The sequence below is a fragment of the Myotis davidii genome, unplaced genomic scaffold (genome assembly GCF_000327345.1).
Source record: "Myotis davidii unplaced genomic scaffold, ASM32734v1 scaffold1031, whole genome shotgun sequence".
Lineage (NCBI taxonomy): Eukaryota > Metazoa > Chordata > Mammalia > Chiroptera > Vespertilionidae > Myotis > Myotis davidii.
Genome location: NW_006283442.1, coordinates 942,644 through 956,598, shown reverse-complemented (window position 1 = coordinate 956,598; position 13,955 = coordinate 942,644). Strand labels below are relative to the sequence as shown.

General features: G+C 49.7%; 1 protein-coding gene across 1 annotated transcript in view; it reads right to left on the bottom strand.

Moving 5' to 3' along the window:
- Positions 1 to 13,955, bottom strand: part of CACNA1C (calcium voltage-gated channel subunit alpha1 C) — a 236,876-nt gene that overhangs the window by 59,957 nt on the left and 162,964 nt on the right. The window lies entirely within an intron of this gene.

Genomic DNA, 13,955 nt, shown 5'->3' with positions numbered 1-13,955 from the left:
CTGAAATGCAGGTGCCACCAAAGTGAATGAAGTTATCAAAGCCTTTCCTGAGAACTGGGTTGATGGGGTGGTCTGGGTAGAGGGTATGGAAGGGAACAGGATTCTTAGGAAGGAGAGATTCTGGCACAGAAGAGGAAGGACAGTGCTGCTTTTACCACTTTACCCTGTACCTATGGAATTTCACCTCCACCATATTTAGAAAAGGAAAGAGATAAATTTTTTTGCAAGACTTTAAGGTACTTGGACAACTGGCCAACCAAGGGATAGGCAGTTCCAGGTTCCCTAGAGGATTCCAGGAGTCCTGGGTGGGCCATTTGCCTATCTGTGAGGTGAGGGATTTAGAGGGCAGTGCTGTGACCACATGGACATCTGCTCATAGGTGAGGAAACCCTAGGAACAGGACAGCCACATTCCCATGGAGTGGAAAGGAGCTAGTATTAAAGACATTTGTCTTCTTTAAAAAAGGAATTTGCTCTTTTAGTTTTTAAATAAATGTCTGCAAAGGGGACAAAACAGGACTGGAGAACATTTGCTGAGCAGGACCAGACCTTTCCTATTCTCTAGCCGCCAGTTGGGGCTTCCGGGAGATGGGATTCCAGAGCCTGGCGAGTGGGTCTGGAAGCACTAAAGTTCTCCTGAGAGTTTCCCAGGTCTCTCTCCCCAGCCTTCTAGAAGGCTGCCAACTCTCCCTTTTTATTTTTTACTCACAAGAGCCATACGTCAGTGTCTTCCATTTCCTCCTGGCTCTATCCAGCTCCCTTAACTTCCCCACTTCCCAGCCATGCCCTCTTTCCAGAGGGATCGCAAGACACGCTGTCCTAGGGCTGTTATTCTTAGTGTGGGAGGTCAGGTCACAGGGAAAGGGGCCTCTTGGTTCCCAGGCATTTCTGCCAAAAGAAAACAGAAGTGCCACTGTGGAGACTTTGCACAGCCAGGCTGGGGAAGCAGAGGTTGGCCAGGGCATGGGTTAGGTGAGGGTCAGCCTGAATACATGGCTCTCTTGTTGGCTTCCCAGAATATTTTTCTGATCATGCTAGACCCTTTGAGGCAGAGAGGGGCCTCTCTCTCTCATTTAAATCAGATGTTATGAGCAGGAAACAACCCATTCCCTCCCAGGTTCTCAGATGTCATTCTCAGGGCAAATGGAGAGGGCTGATTTTGAAGGGAGGAAGGTAAAGAGTGAAGGCCTCAAATGGACTATAAAGATGCATATGTTTTAAAATTAGAATTTGGAAAACATTGGGGGCTATCTCTAGATAGGAACACCATCTTTGTGGGTAGAGATGTTTCAGAAGGGAAGGGAAGAAGGTCAGGGAGAGAAAGGAGAGAAACAGGAACGAGAGCAGAGTCCAGGATGTTCTGCATCCAGCCTAAAAAACGTGGTGACAAAACACGATTTGGGCGTGGGGGCAGGAGAGGGAGGAAGGCAGAAGGCTCAGGGCTCAAGAAAGGAGGATGATTGGAGTCTTTTATCCATGAGAGACCTGAAACAAAATGGGTAAGTTGGCCTTGGTCTCCAACATCTCTGAGAGGAGAAAAGGGAAAGGAAGAGAGGCAGCAAACAGGCAATGGCGAGGTTAACACACAGGTTAATCAGCTGGGAGCACCAGGGGCGAGGCCGAGACCTAAAGGGACCCTGTCAACCTCCTGGGTGTGCATTACTTGTCACCACATCTCCTGGGTCTCTATGTGCGTGTGCACATGGAAGGAAACACCACAGTCAATTCCTTCTGGAGCACAGCTGCTTCCACTGCTTCATGGCTGCCTGCTACTGGGTTGGCTGGGCTCTGGAGATTCATGCCTCTTGCCTTGACCTTGCCCTCAACAGGCTGTGCTGCTGGAGGCTTCTGAATGACTTCTCTGGTCTATGGCAAGCTACTTGGTGGGCCCAGTGCCTGGGCCTCCACTGGCTGCAGGAACCAGCCATGCCCTTGTCGCCACGGGTTCCTGGGGACCCAGCCCTGAGGAGATTTTCTGCATGTAGCCAGAATGCCATGGTCGAGGGACCATGTTTGTGTGAGGTTGTTGACAGGATCCCTTTAAGAGGCAGCTTTTAACCCTGACCCTTCCACCCACCTTCCCACTGTCCCACAGCCCATCAACCTTCCCAAGTGGACCCTGAAGACCCCTTCAGATCCAGCGTTTAGGTCAGCCTCCTCCTCCCACTCTTTCAGTTGTCCCTTCCCCCCACCCATTCCCACCCACTACTAGAAACAAGGCCCAACGCCCCCATTAGGTCAACAGGTGTCCAAGGGGGACACTGGCCAAACCCCTAAGCAGGCAGGGCCTGGGAGAATTACTTTTCCCCTAAACTCTCTGGAATGTGAGAGCTTAGTGCTCTGTTATACTCTCTTTCCCATTCTCCTATTCCCCCCTACCCCAACCCACCCCCACACACCTGTTTTTGCCCACTTCCTTATTTGCTGGAAACCATTGGAAATGTGGATTTCGGGGGTATAATGGAAGAAAGAGGATGAAAAAAATCATAGGTGTTTTTTTCTCTTATACCTGCCACTCCTTCTTTCCCTGGTGACAGATCCCAAATGGCAGGGAAGACACCAGGGTTAGGGACAGGTTTTCCTGGCTCTCCCTGAATGGTAAACCAAACCTCTTCGTGTCCAGCTCCTCAGAGCCATGCAGGCCTGATCGCCCAGATGGGATGGTGCTTTCAGGGTTGGAAGTCTTTTCCTTGCAATCCCTAGACCCTGCAGAATCAGTAGATGTCCCCTTTCAAGATGGGCTCTCCCTTGGCCATCCTCAGGAGGTCTCGTGCTCTCCCCTCCAGGCTAAGCAGCAGCACCCCTGTGATTGCTCACACCCCAGGGGTAACACATTCTCCCTCGTGCCGCTGGCCCTCCACTCACGGGCTTACGTGGGCTGAGATAATGTAGACCAGATTGATGCAAAGGTATCATATGATGCATTTCACATGCACAAGATTTTTGGATTTTCCTCTCTTTTGGATTATCTGTGTCCTGATGCACCTCCTCCACCGGAGCTATTCCAAGTTGAAAGAGGCAGCATGGTGGTTAGGGGTGGGGTGAGGTGTCTGGGTTCAAATCCTAACTCTGACACTTATTAGCTGGGTAACCTTGAGCAAATGACATAACCTCCCATGCCTCAGTTTCCTTACCTATAAAGTGGGATAACCATAGGATCCTGGTGAGGAATAAAGGACAGTAGCATTAGCTATTGTCATGATTAACCAGAGGGGATCTGTTAGGTCGGATTCACAGGGTTAATCTTGGGGGTGGGACAGCAGAGGGGAAGGCAAAGCCCAGGTGTCTGTGGAAGGAGGAAGGAAGAGGCTGAAGTTTCTGGAATCCTGAGCTTACCTCTCATTTGTCTCTAAGGCCTTTTCTGCCCATCTTGAGTTACTACTAAGTAGTGGGACTGTCTTGAGACTCTAAACTCTGGCTGGTACCATTTTGAGATTAGTGACAATATGCAAATTATCATGGCTAATTTTTGAGGCTCAAGTTCATCTAGACCAGGGGTGGGCAACCCCTGGCACGCGTGCCAAACATGGCACGCCAGTAACTTTTGCTGGCATGCGAAACCCTCTCTTATAATCTTCCATTTACAATTTTTTCTTAATATTGATTTATTTTTCAGATAAATTCAGTGTAGGTGCATCTTAGATAAATAATTTTACATAACAAGTTATCTTAAAGGCCATAGACATGGATTGATGAGAGAGGGGAAGAGCAATTTCTATGCCTCTGCCTTAACTCTCCCTGCCTTCCTAGATCCAACCAGTGTTTTGGTTTCACCCACATACGCTTGTGAATCTTTGTTCTCAGTGATGAATTTTGTTAAGTCTCCTAATAGGAGTAGCCTGATGGATGAAAGTAGTAGCTCGTGCATATCTGTGAAGGTCACAAAATATAAACCTGATGTAAAATCTCTGTCATCAGTGATGCAGCAGCAAAAGTCCCACTGATAATATCAAACGGAGACATAAACTTTTCTATCAGACTATCAGTGTACATGTATACATTAAAAAATAAATGTATTTTTCATCATCATATACTGTGTTTTTGTTGCTCGAATGAATTTTATTATTTCTTCAAGGTTCTTCACATACGTACACCTTAAGAGATATCAAGTAGGCATAGCATGTTCTCAAAAAATTAGGGTTGGCACGCAGAAGAATTTTGAGTCAGAGATTTTGCTGGTTTTGGCACGCACTCACAAAAAGGTTGCCCACCCCTGATCTAGATAGTCAACTGCCATGTTCTTAGAAACCACTATTCCTACCAGGAAAGACTCAGCTTCCGCTCCTCTGCCAGGAGGGCTGGGGAGCAAGGCCTGAGCAGCCGAGTGGGCCTTTTTCCAGTGCTGACCCCAGAGAGCTGTTGTGGGAGAGGTGGTAGGTTTGTGTCTTTGCCCTTGAATTCTGGATTCTTAGTTCCTTTGCTTATCAGAGCAGAGTTCACCACTGTGATCTTCACAGAGGCAATACCAGCTTTAAAGCAAGGTGGTAAGAAGGAATCCATAGACAATCTGCACACCTGGGACTGTGTTGTGTATTCTTAGTAATTTTGACACAAAAGTTGTTTCACTGCCATGACTTGTTTTTTTCTCTTCTCTATTCCTCTTGCCTATCGTCCGCGTGTACCTCCGCTGGTCCAGCAGAGAGAAGGTGAAGCGAATGAGCACAGAGATGATGTGGCCCTGATAGGAAAGCGGACTCTGGACTTTCAGTCTGTCTGCGAGTCTCTCCCCAAAGACTGTTCCCTTCCAGGGACACATGGGGTCTAAGAGTGTCGAAGTGGGACACCTGAGTTGAGATTAGAAATGGAGCTGCTGGAATGGAGGTGGAGAGCAGGAACAGATAGGAAAACTGACAGAGTAAGAGTGTCTGGGGGGTGGGAGGGAGCCCAACTGCCAAGAGATGGGGATGGCAGGGACGAGGAGGAATTACAGAAATCGTGTGAGAAGAACAGCTGAGAAGGGAATTGATGGGAAAGGTCACTCAGGTAGAAGGCAGGAGAGGAGAAGGAGGAAAAGAGGAAAGACCACACAGAGGGTCGAAAATGGGGAGAAGGTGGTGGGGAGAGAACAGGACAGAGAGAGGGAGAGAGACAGAGTTGGAGAGGAGAGGAGGGGAGGGAAGAGGAGAGACAGGCAGGATGGAGAGCTCCTAGAGTAGGCCCGGACCTCTGAAGTGACCATGCAACTGGGACAGGAAAGCAGCGGGAATCCATGAAGCTGGAGGAAGGGGGCAGGGCCACCTCGGGGAGGCAGGACCTAAAATGCACGGGAGGGGGTAAAAAATGGCTTGTACTTAACCCAGGGAAGGGGTTCCTGAAAGAGGGCAGAGCCCCGTGTGAGTGAGCAAGCACCTGTGTCAGGAGGCTGAGCAGAGGGGTTGGTGGTGGGTGGGAGGCAATGCCCAGGTCCTGGACACACTGATCTCTCCTGGGCCTCAGGCTGTGGAATGGAGGGATGGGCAGGGCTGAGGGGACAGGGAGAAGAGCTGCATGCAGCTGGGGGAGGCGCAGTGGCAAAGTCTCTACATTTGTGAAGAGTCAGTGCCAGGGAACATCCTGGAACACAATGGTAACTGACACCAAGCAGAGATAATATAAATTGTATTACATTAGGATGCCATTTAGGCATAACAGTAATCATGGAAATTAGCAGTGTCTCATGGAGAAGGCATAATGGAGCACACAGCTGCTCCCGGCCCTAGCCGCCTGGGAGGCAGCGAGGATCTCTGCCTTGTCTGTCGGCTCCCTCCCTGCGATGTATTCATTCAGAAATGTCTGAGGGCTCACACTGCACAGACAGCCTGGGGCAGCAGGGACAGAGGGCAGGAGCAGGGAGGGGGTGCGGTCAAGGCCTGGGGCCTTCTCTGGGGAGGGCCCAGGTGGTGGTGGTGATGGGGGCTGCTCTCCAAATTTTTATAGGAATGTAAACTCTGAACTGGACATCATCTGCTTCCATTTGCCTTTGGAATTAAGCTTTTCCCTCCCCAGGAAAGTTTTAAAGGCCCTCATTCATTTATCTCATCAATGAGTGCTTATAAGGTGCCTGGTGTGCCAGGTGTGGGCCTGCAGACATGGCCAAACCTGGCACTTTCGGTCTTCTCCTCTGGGCGCAGATGAAAACTGCTGGTTATGGACTAAGCATCTTTGGGAACCTTAGCAGGTTCATTCTCTGCCTCAGTCTGCACCCGAGTAGGCTGGAGGTGCTCCATGCTAATGCCAGCCATGAGCTGATTTGTGCAAAGGACTCCTCCAGGATAGGGTGTTGCATGGACCTACCCCTGGAGCGGGCAAGGCCAGCAGATGCACTGCAAGTACACAGGCAACTTTACAGTCAAATGAACCGTATGACACTGTGGAGAGGCAGGGAAGGCAGAGACCAGGCGGCCCTGGGAGTGGAAGGATGGGAGGAGCAGCCAAGGAGCTTGGCCCGTGCAGCCTCTGTGGTCTGCCTGTCTCAAATTCTCTCCTATCCAGTCCAGCTGCCCTAGACTCTGGGACAGTATTCCAAAGCCAGACCTGGCAGGCCCCACCCTACCGTCTCCAGGCCCTTTCTGACCTGATGAGCGGACTCTTACTTAGCAAAGGCAGGTGTGACCGAACTGCGATCATGTGAGTTACAATCTGCACCCAATTTAGTGAACAAAATGTGAACGAAATGAGCAACCGTCCTCACTTCCAGAGGAGAGCCTTGAGTTGTGCAGGCATGTTACCACAGCCTCTGCTTCCTTCCCGGCAGATGGAGGGACCACGGTGCACCCCCTCTAAGAGTTGTGCGGTGCCTGCTGGTGGCTGGGATGGTTCCAGTTGACTGCTGCAGGGTTCGAGCCAGGCTGCCCGCCTGCATCCTAGATGGCCCCTCCCTTCCCCACAGCACTGGTGGGAGCACTGGCAGTGCCTCCGTTCTGGGGGGTCAGGGCTGCACACAGCTCCGCAGCTTTGGGGACCCCTCGTCCCCTCCCAGGCTTGGTGTGGCCGGGTCTCTTTCTCAGTGGCAGGAATGGAGATGGAAACAGCGCACTTTCCCACTGGGCTTCTTTATACAGTGTGGATAATTCTCCACATTAAATAATTAAATGTAATAGCTAATACTACCCTTCCCACACAAGGCTTTATGCAAGTCATATAATTATTTTTTATTATTCATAGTGACTTTTAAGCTCTCAAGTGCCAGGCAAGAAGGAAACCTGTCACAGTGTTGCAACAATATGCAAATCCCTGGGTACGAGAGCAGGCGGGAGGCCCCATGACAAAGCCCACTTATGCCTGTCTGCCTGCGCTGCTCCAACAGGTACCCTGTGGGCACTCCACAAGTAAATAATAATCAGAGTAATGCCCACTCACCAACCAGGCTGCTGAGAAACAGGCTGCTGGCGCAGCACGCAGCTCCTCAGTCAGGCTGACGCCCTTGCTGGGCTGGCTGACTGGCTCCCTGGCGTTCCCTTGTAGCCTCCCTTCCTCTCCTTCCCTTCCCTGCCCAGTTTCTGGGCTGAGGGGTTCCATGGATGGTGGGAGACCCTGGTTTCTTAAGTGTTGGGATAAAGAGGTTTCAAGGAAAACTAAATAAGAGGCTGAAGTCCTACCTTAGCCTAAGGCCGTGGTTCTGAGTGTGGGGAGTGCATTGCCGTCTAGGGCAGCGGTTCTCAACCTGTGAGTCGTGATCCCTTTGGGGGTCGAACGACCCTTTCACGGGGGTCGTCTAAGACCATCGGAAAACACATATATAATTACATATTGTTTTCGTGATTAATCACTATGCTTTAATTATGTTCAATTTGTAACAATGGAATTGGGGGTCACCACCACATGAGGAACTGTATTAAAGGGTCGCGGCATTAGGAAGGTTGAGAGCCACTGCTCTAGGGGGTGTTTGGGATCCTGCAGGGCACCACTATGATGCAGGGGGCAAAAGTGGCCTCTAGGAGTGAGGGGGTGGGGCCACCAGGGATGCGTCTGCAGAGGCTGGCTTTGCTTTGCTCATGCAGTGACATTTACAGACACCTGATGCTGCCGGTGCTACTGTGTTGGATCTAGAACAGTGATGGCAAACCTATGACACGCATGTCAGAGGTGACACGCAAACTCATTTTTTTGGTTGATTTTTCTTTGTTAAATGGCATTTAAATATATAAAATAAACATCAAAAATATAAATCTTTGTTTTACTATGGTTGCAAATATCAAAAAATTTCTATATGTGACACGGCACCAGAGTTAAGTTAGGGTTTTTCAAAATGCTGACACGCCGAGCTCAAAAGATTCGCCATCACTGATCTAGAGGAACAGTAGGCTTGAACTGCTTCCCCATCACCACACTCCCATTCTTCACCAGCACTCAGCACGCTGGTTCAAAACCACAATCAGATTGTATAATGCCCCACTTCAGGCCCCTGCTGCTGTGGTTTCTGAGGGCAGTGAGAGTACATCCACACCCCATGCTAGTCCCGAAGGGCCTGCACACTCTGGCCCCACCCACACCTCCTCTTCACTCACTGCTAAAGGCCCCAGAAAAAGCTGAGCTCACCCCTGCCTCAGGGCCTTTGCTTTTCTCTCTGCCTGAAATGCTCTTCTCTGGTTCCTGTTCAACCTCCAGGGTTCAGTTTAACCAGCACCTTCTCAACCTCCTTCTCTCAAACAGTTGCCTCTTCCCCCATGGCTCTCCCTGTGGTAACCCATCCCCCAGCATGGCACTTGCCTATTCTGTAAACTCTTTTTTTACTGGTGTCATGACACCACGAGCCTTGTAAAGATGCTACCATGTCTCAACATCATCAAGAACTGCTCAACAACTATAGAAAGAAAAGGTGGAAAAAGTTGTGCTAATGAGTGGAAATTATAGAGAGGCCGGTCAGTTCAGTGTAAAGGAGCACTCCCAACACAGCTGCCTCTAGAAACAGGAATGTGTAGAGATTTCTGTGGTGCTGAAAGATCCATGATCTTAATGGTGTTTTCTAACATTAATATTCTGACACTTAACCTTGTTCTCTAGTTCTATAATTCTCATTCATTCACCACACATGCATTAAATGCTCACTGAATGCTTCTCATGGCACAAAAATGCATATGAAACAGTCTCTGTCTTCAAGGAATTCAGCAATCTAATTTTTGTCTCTGCAACTTGAAAATCTTCCACGACAAGTGCATGTGCATATGCGTGTGCATGCATGTGTGTGTGTGTGTGTGTGCGTATGTGCATGTGTGTGCATGCATACACGTGAATAGCAGGGTACATTAGGTTATTGTTTCACTCTCCTGAACCCACCTATCAGATGACTGTCCCATATCCTCAAAGTACCTGTCACTTCATATTTGGAAAGGAAATCAGAAAGTGCAGACCCATCTAGGAGAACATATGGGCCAAGGAATGGGTCCTCAGAGGAGGTGGAGGGACATAAGAAGGGAGTGACTATTACTAGTTTCCATAGAGTTGCTACTTGAGAATGGATTGCTTTCGTTTTGTCTCTGGTTTGCTTATACTTGCTGAGGACCCACTAAGTGCAAAGCAACATATCAGTTTGCTCACATTTATTGTTTCAATGAGGGTGTAGTTAAAAAGCTTGGCTTTTGAATCTCCTAAACCTGCATGAAAATCCCACAAAACAACAACAAAAATGGCTCTTTGGTTTTTGTTACTTAGCTTTTTTCTCTGCTCTCCAGTTTCCTAAAGACCATTTTACTTGTCTTATAGATTGACAGACCATGAATGGAAAATGTCTGATTCTTCACAGACACAATATACAGGGTGTCCCCCCAAAATGTATACACATTTTAATAGCTGATAGCTCAATTCTGAAAATGAAATGTATTTTAATAAGCACTGCCTTTATAATTACTCAAAGTATATACATTTCTTTGTGATAACCTATATATTACTTCCTTCCCTCCTTGCTTCTGAATGTTACTTAATTTTAAGAATTGATACAAAATTAGTTAATGTCATTATTCATCACTTCTTTTTAATAGGAATAGGAGTACCAGGCTGAATAGCAGGTTTCCTAGGGAAGGATGTGACGGTGAAGTGGGGACTCTACAAGACCCAAAAGTGGGCCAGAGTCAGTGAAGTCTGTTCTTAAAACCCACACTAGGGCTCACTGGCTTGTAGTCCCCATTGTGTCCCTGGCACCAAGCACACTGCCTCGGGCATTGGAAGCTCAATACAATATTTGTGGGTTATTGGTTAACTTTAGGCTGCAGCAAAACACTAGCCAAACAGCATATAGTCAAGAGTTCTTAAGACAATAATATGAAGAATGACAAGGCCTAGAGACAGAGAAAAAGAGGAAATGGTGAAAAACTGGGCTCAGATCTTAGGAAGCCCAGCCATGGGCGGCACTGGTCACAGAAAAGGGTGAGCAGCAGTTTTAGGCATTAGCAGCATGGTTTGTATCTGTCCTAGCACAACTGGACTTCAAGGATGCATTAAGATGAGCCATAGAAATATATTATGGTGAGAGGCAGACATCTGCAGGAAGGGGTAGCACGCATGAGCTCAGGATGAGAGATGACAGAACACCAGAATTGCAAAAAGACCAATTTAAAAATGGAAAGGAACAAGCAGGACATGAGGCAGAAGGCAAAGTTTCTTTGTTCTGAATTGAGAGCTGGGCGCAGACTCCCAGGCTGAGGGCTCGTGCATAGAACACACTCCATCAGATGGCACTCTCCCCAGAAGCCTTAGTGACCTGCAGACACTGCTGCGGTCTGAGTATTTGCTCCCCATCTTCCCCCAAGGCACAGGCTGGAATCCTGACACCCAGAGGAGTTAGGAGGTGGGGCCTTTGGGAGGTGATTACTTCATGGGAGCAAAGCTTTCAAGAATGGGATTCATGCTCTTATAAAAGAGATTTTGCAGAGCTCTCTTGCCCCTCCTGCCACATGAGGGCCCAGCAAGAAGGCACCAGCTATCCAACTGGGAGAATGCGACCATGCTGGGGCCTTGATCTCGGGCTTCCTGCTTCCACAACAGTGAGAATACATTTTTGTTGTTTATACCCTACCCAGTGTGTGGTATTTGTTACAGCAGCCTGAATGGGCTAAGGCAGACATGACCTCTCTGGTCTCACCATAGTCCGCTAAGCCGGTCTTCCTACGTTATGGAAACTGAGGCATGGAAAGAACAGTGCATGTAGGAACTATATGCTCTCCCTGCCCACCCCCAACTCATTCAAGGTGATGCTGAGGTAGGAGCTAGGCTTCCTGGTTCTCAATCTACCAGAATTTTCTTTCTTTGTGGAATTTGGGCAGTAGATGATTAAGCAAAGAAATGAAATAAAATTTGCGTTGTAAAAATATAAAGCCAGGGCCCTAGCCAGGTATCTCAGTTGGTTAGAACTTCATCTCAATACACCAAAGTTACAGATTCAATCCCATCAGGGCACATACAATGAATGCATAAGTAAGTGAAACAACAAATTAGAGTTTCTCTCTCTAAAACTAAATCAATCATACATATGGCCTCACAAGAATTACTGCATCACTTAAATTGTTAGAAGGGGGAATTTCTGTGAATGGTACAGTTAGAGCCAGAGGTAAAGTTGGAGAGAAAGTAGATTTTAGCAGGAGATGTAATTATCTGGTAAAAACACACCAAGTCTCTAAAAGATTCTCAGCTTTCAACAAGAGCCAGTGGCCCCGGTTTGCATCCTTTCCTGCTAGTCATCTCACTCTCTCCTTCCTTCTCCTGCTCTTCACTGGGCTCTAAGGGATATTTCTCTCAACAGCTCTCGAGAGGGTGAGTGGGGATCAGTGTCTCCTGCCTGGTGGAAGGAGCTTGGCCTGGGGGAATCTTGCCGGTAGTCTTGGTACCGCAGCTGCTGTCCCGGTGCGTTACAGGCACCCTGGCCTGCTGTTCCTCTCACTCCATCTGCCCAGGATGCCCCTCAAGGCCTTGGTGGCAGTTGCCAGACCTCTCTGCTCTGGTGCTTAGCGGCTTGTCTAACACAGGGTTACGCATCCCTCTGTCCTGTGCCTCTGTTTCTGTCAGAGTTGGCAATATTTTGGGACCTATCCGCTGGCATGCTCCCCAGTGGCTTTCTTTGGGGGACAGCGGGCACACCTGATTTTGGAAGTTAATGAAAACCACGACTCCCTGGCCTGAGTAGGAAGGTGGGCTGGGCTCACAGTTGGCACAAATGCTTAATATTTCCTGGGTCAGATGAGTAGATCTGCCGCTGGACTTGGGGTGGAGTCACCTGCACAAGGGCTCTCCCCGCCCTCCACCTCCTGGTGAGTGTCAGCCCCTGGTCCCTTCCCCAGGAACAGCTCACTCATGCAGGGTCAGAAAATGCCTTCCTGCCTGGATGATTTGGACCCTCAGCCTCAGGAGTGCCCTTCACATCTGTTCGGGGCATGGGTGTCCCAGAGAAGCCCGAGCTGGCTGGAGGGAGGGCAGGATGCCTTCAGGCTGTGCGAAGAAAGCTGTTTGCCAAAGGGAAGCCTGATGCTGGAGCTTTAAGGAAGGAGGTTCTAGGCATGGATAAAGCTGACAGAGCAGACAAGAATTAAGCTGCAGAGTTTCTTTGCAGAAAAATGTGCCCTCCCCACTCCAGCTTTCCTGATGTTGTCCACATGGGAAGCTGGACTGCCCTCACCTGTCCCTTTTGCCATAAGCCCAGTGAAAAGAGGCGGCTGGTGAGGACTCCCTACCTTGACCACCCCCTCTGGGGGGTCCCCACAGGCTCCTCGCCCACGCAGGGCAACAGGCCTTCCCTAAGAACAACACTGTATGTAGAGGAAAGATTACTCTGGGGCCACTGGGAACCATGGGATGCCCCGCACTCTGATAGGCACTAACATGCTAATTAGGAATAAGAAGAAGGCTGCCTTTGTGCCCAGCAATACTGTCTCTCAGGCTGAGACCTTCAAGATGCAGAGACTGGCCCTGGCTCAAGCACTCACAGTGCTGACCACTAGGAGGGCCACTCAAGAGCCTTTTCCTCCTTGCAGCGCTGCTGCGCATGCCGGCGAGACCTGAGCCAGGCTGTGCCCAGTGCTGTGATGAGTGACCCCAACAAGGAGAAAGTGCTTGACCTCTGTGGTCCTAAGCAGCTGCTGCTGCAGCATCTCGCTACCCACGCTCCTTCCAGCTATGGCTCAGCCCTTGCACCCAGCCAAGGGAAGCACCGAGGGGCCACTGATGGGCATCTGAGGGCAACAGTCCGAGGACAGGAAGAACGGGTTGTTTGTCAGCATCAGCCATTGCTGCCAACGCTCCCTGCTTTCTGTCTCTGCTCTCCGAGGCTTCATGTCCTCATTCCTCAAAGATAGCAGGAGCTTCAAAAAGCCTCTAAAGCTGAGAAAATAGGGAGTCAGCTGAATTACTACCCCACTGTTAGCTTGCATATAAAATGTTAGCCAAATCCCCCCTGTCTGAGCGCAGGTGGCAGGAGTCAGCCCAGACAGTTTAGAGGGCACGCAGCGAGGCAGGCTGGAGCCTCCCGTAGAGGCCAGCGGGCGGGGACAGGATGCCAGGCACAGTGGGCGGCGCGGCTGGAAGTCAGAGCCCACTTTGGCAGTGGTGTCAAAGCTATCAGGCAGCAAGTCTCTGTCCAGCAACTGGGGTGTGCAAGGCCAGGTGCTGCATCCTGGGGAAGGGATGTGTAAGAACCGGGCAGGGGCGAGGGCTCACAGGTTTGAGTTTCACTGAGGCACTAAATGCTAATCAGAAACCCTGGTCAGAAGTCCAATGGCTGTGCTCACCAGGGACAGCCCTCTTTCCCATTCAGCCACAGCAGCAAGACCAACTCCAGACCACACCTGCCAGGGCACTCTTTCTTCCTCGGACCAGTTCAGGAACTGGGTGAGGAAGGGTCCACAGGGGAACAGCCTCCACACTGACGAGGCCTGCGGGGATCCTAGGACAACTGGGAGAGCGGACGGACTCAGGAGAAAACCCGCACTGGGGACCCAGGGCAAGAGGCTAGCTCGCCCTGTCAAGATGGCTTCCACTATCATGAGTTGATTC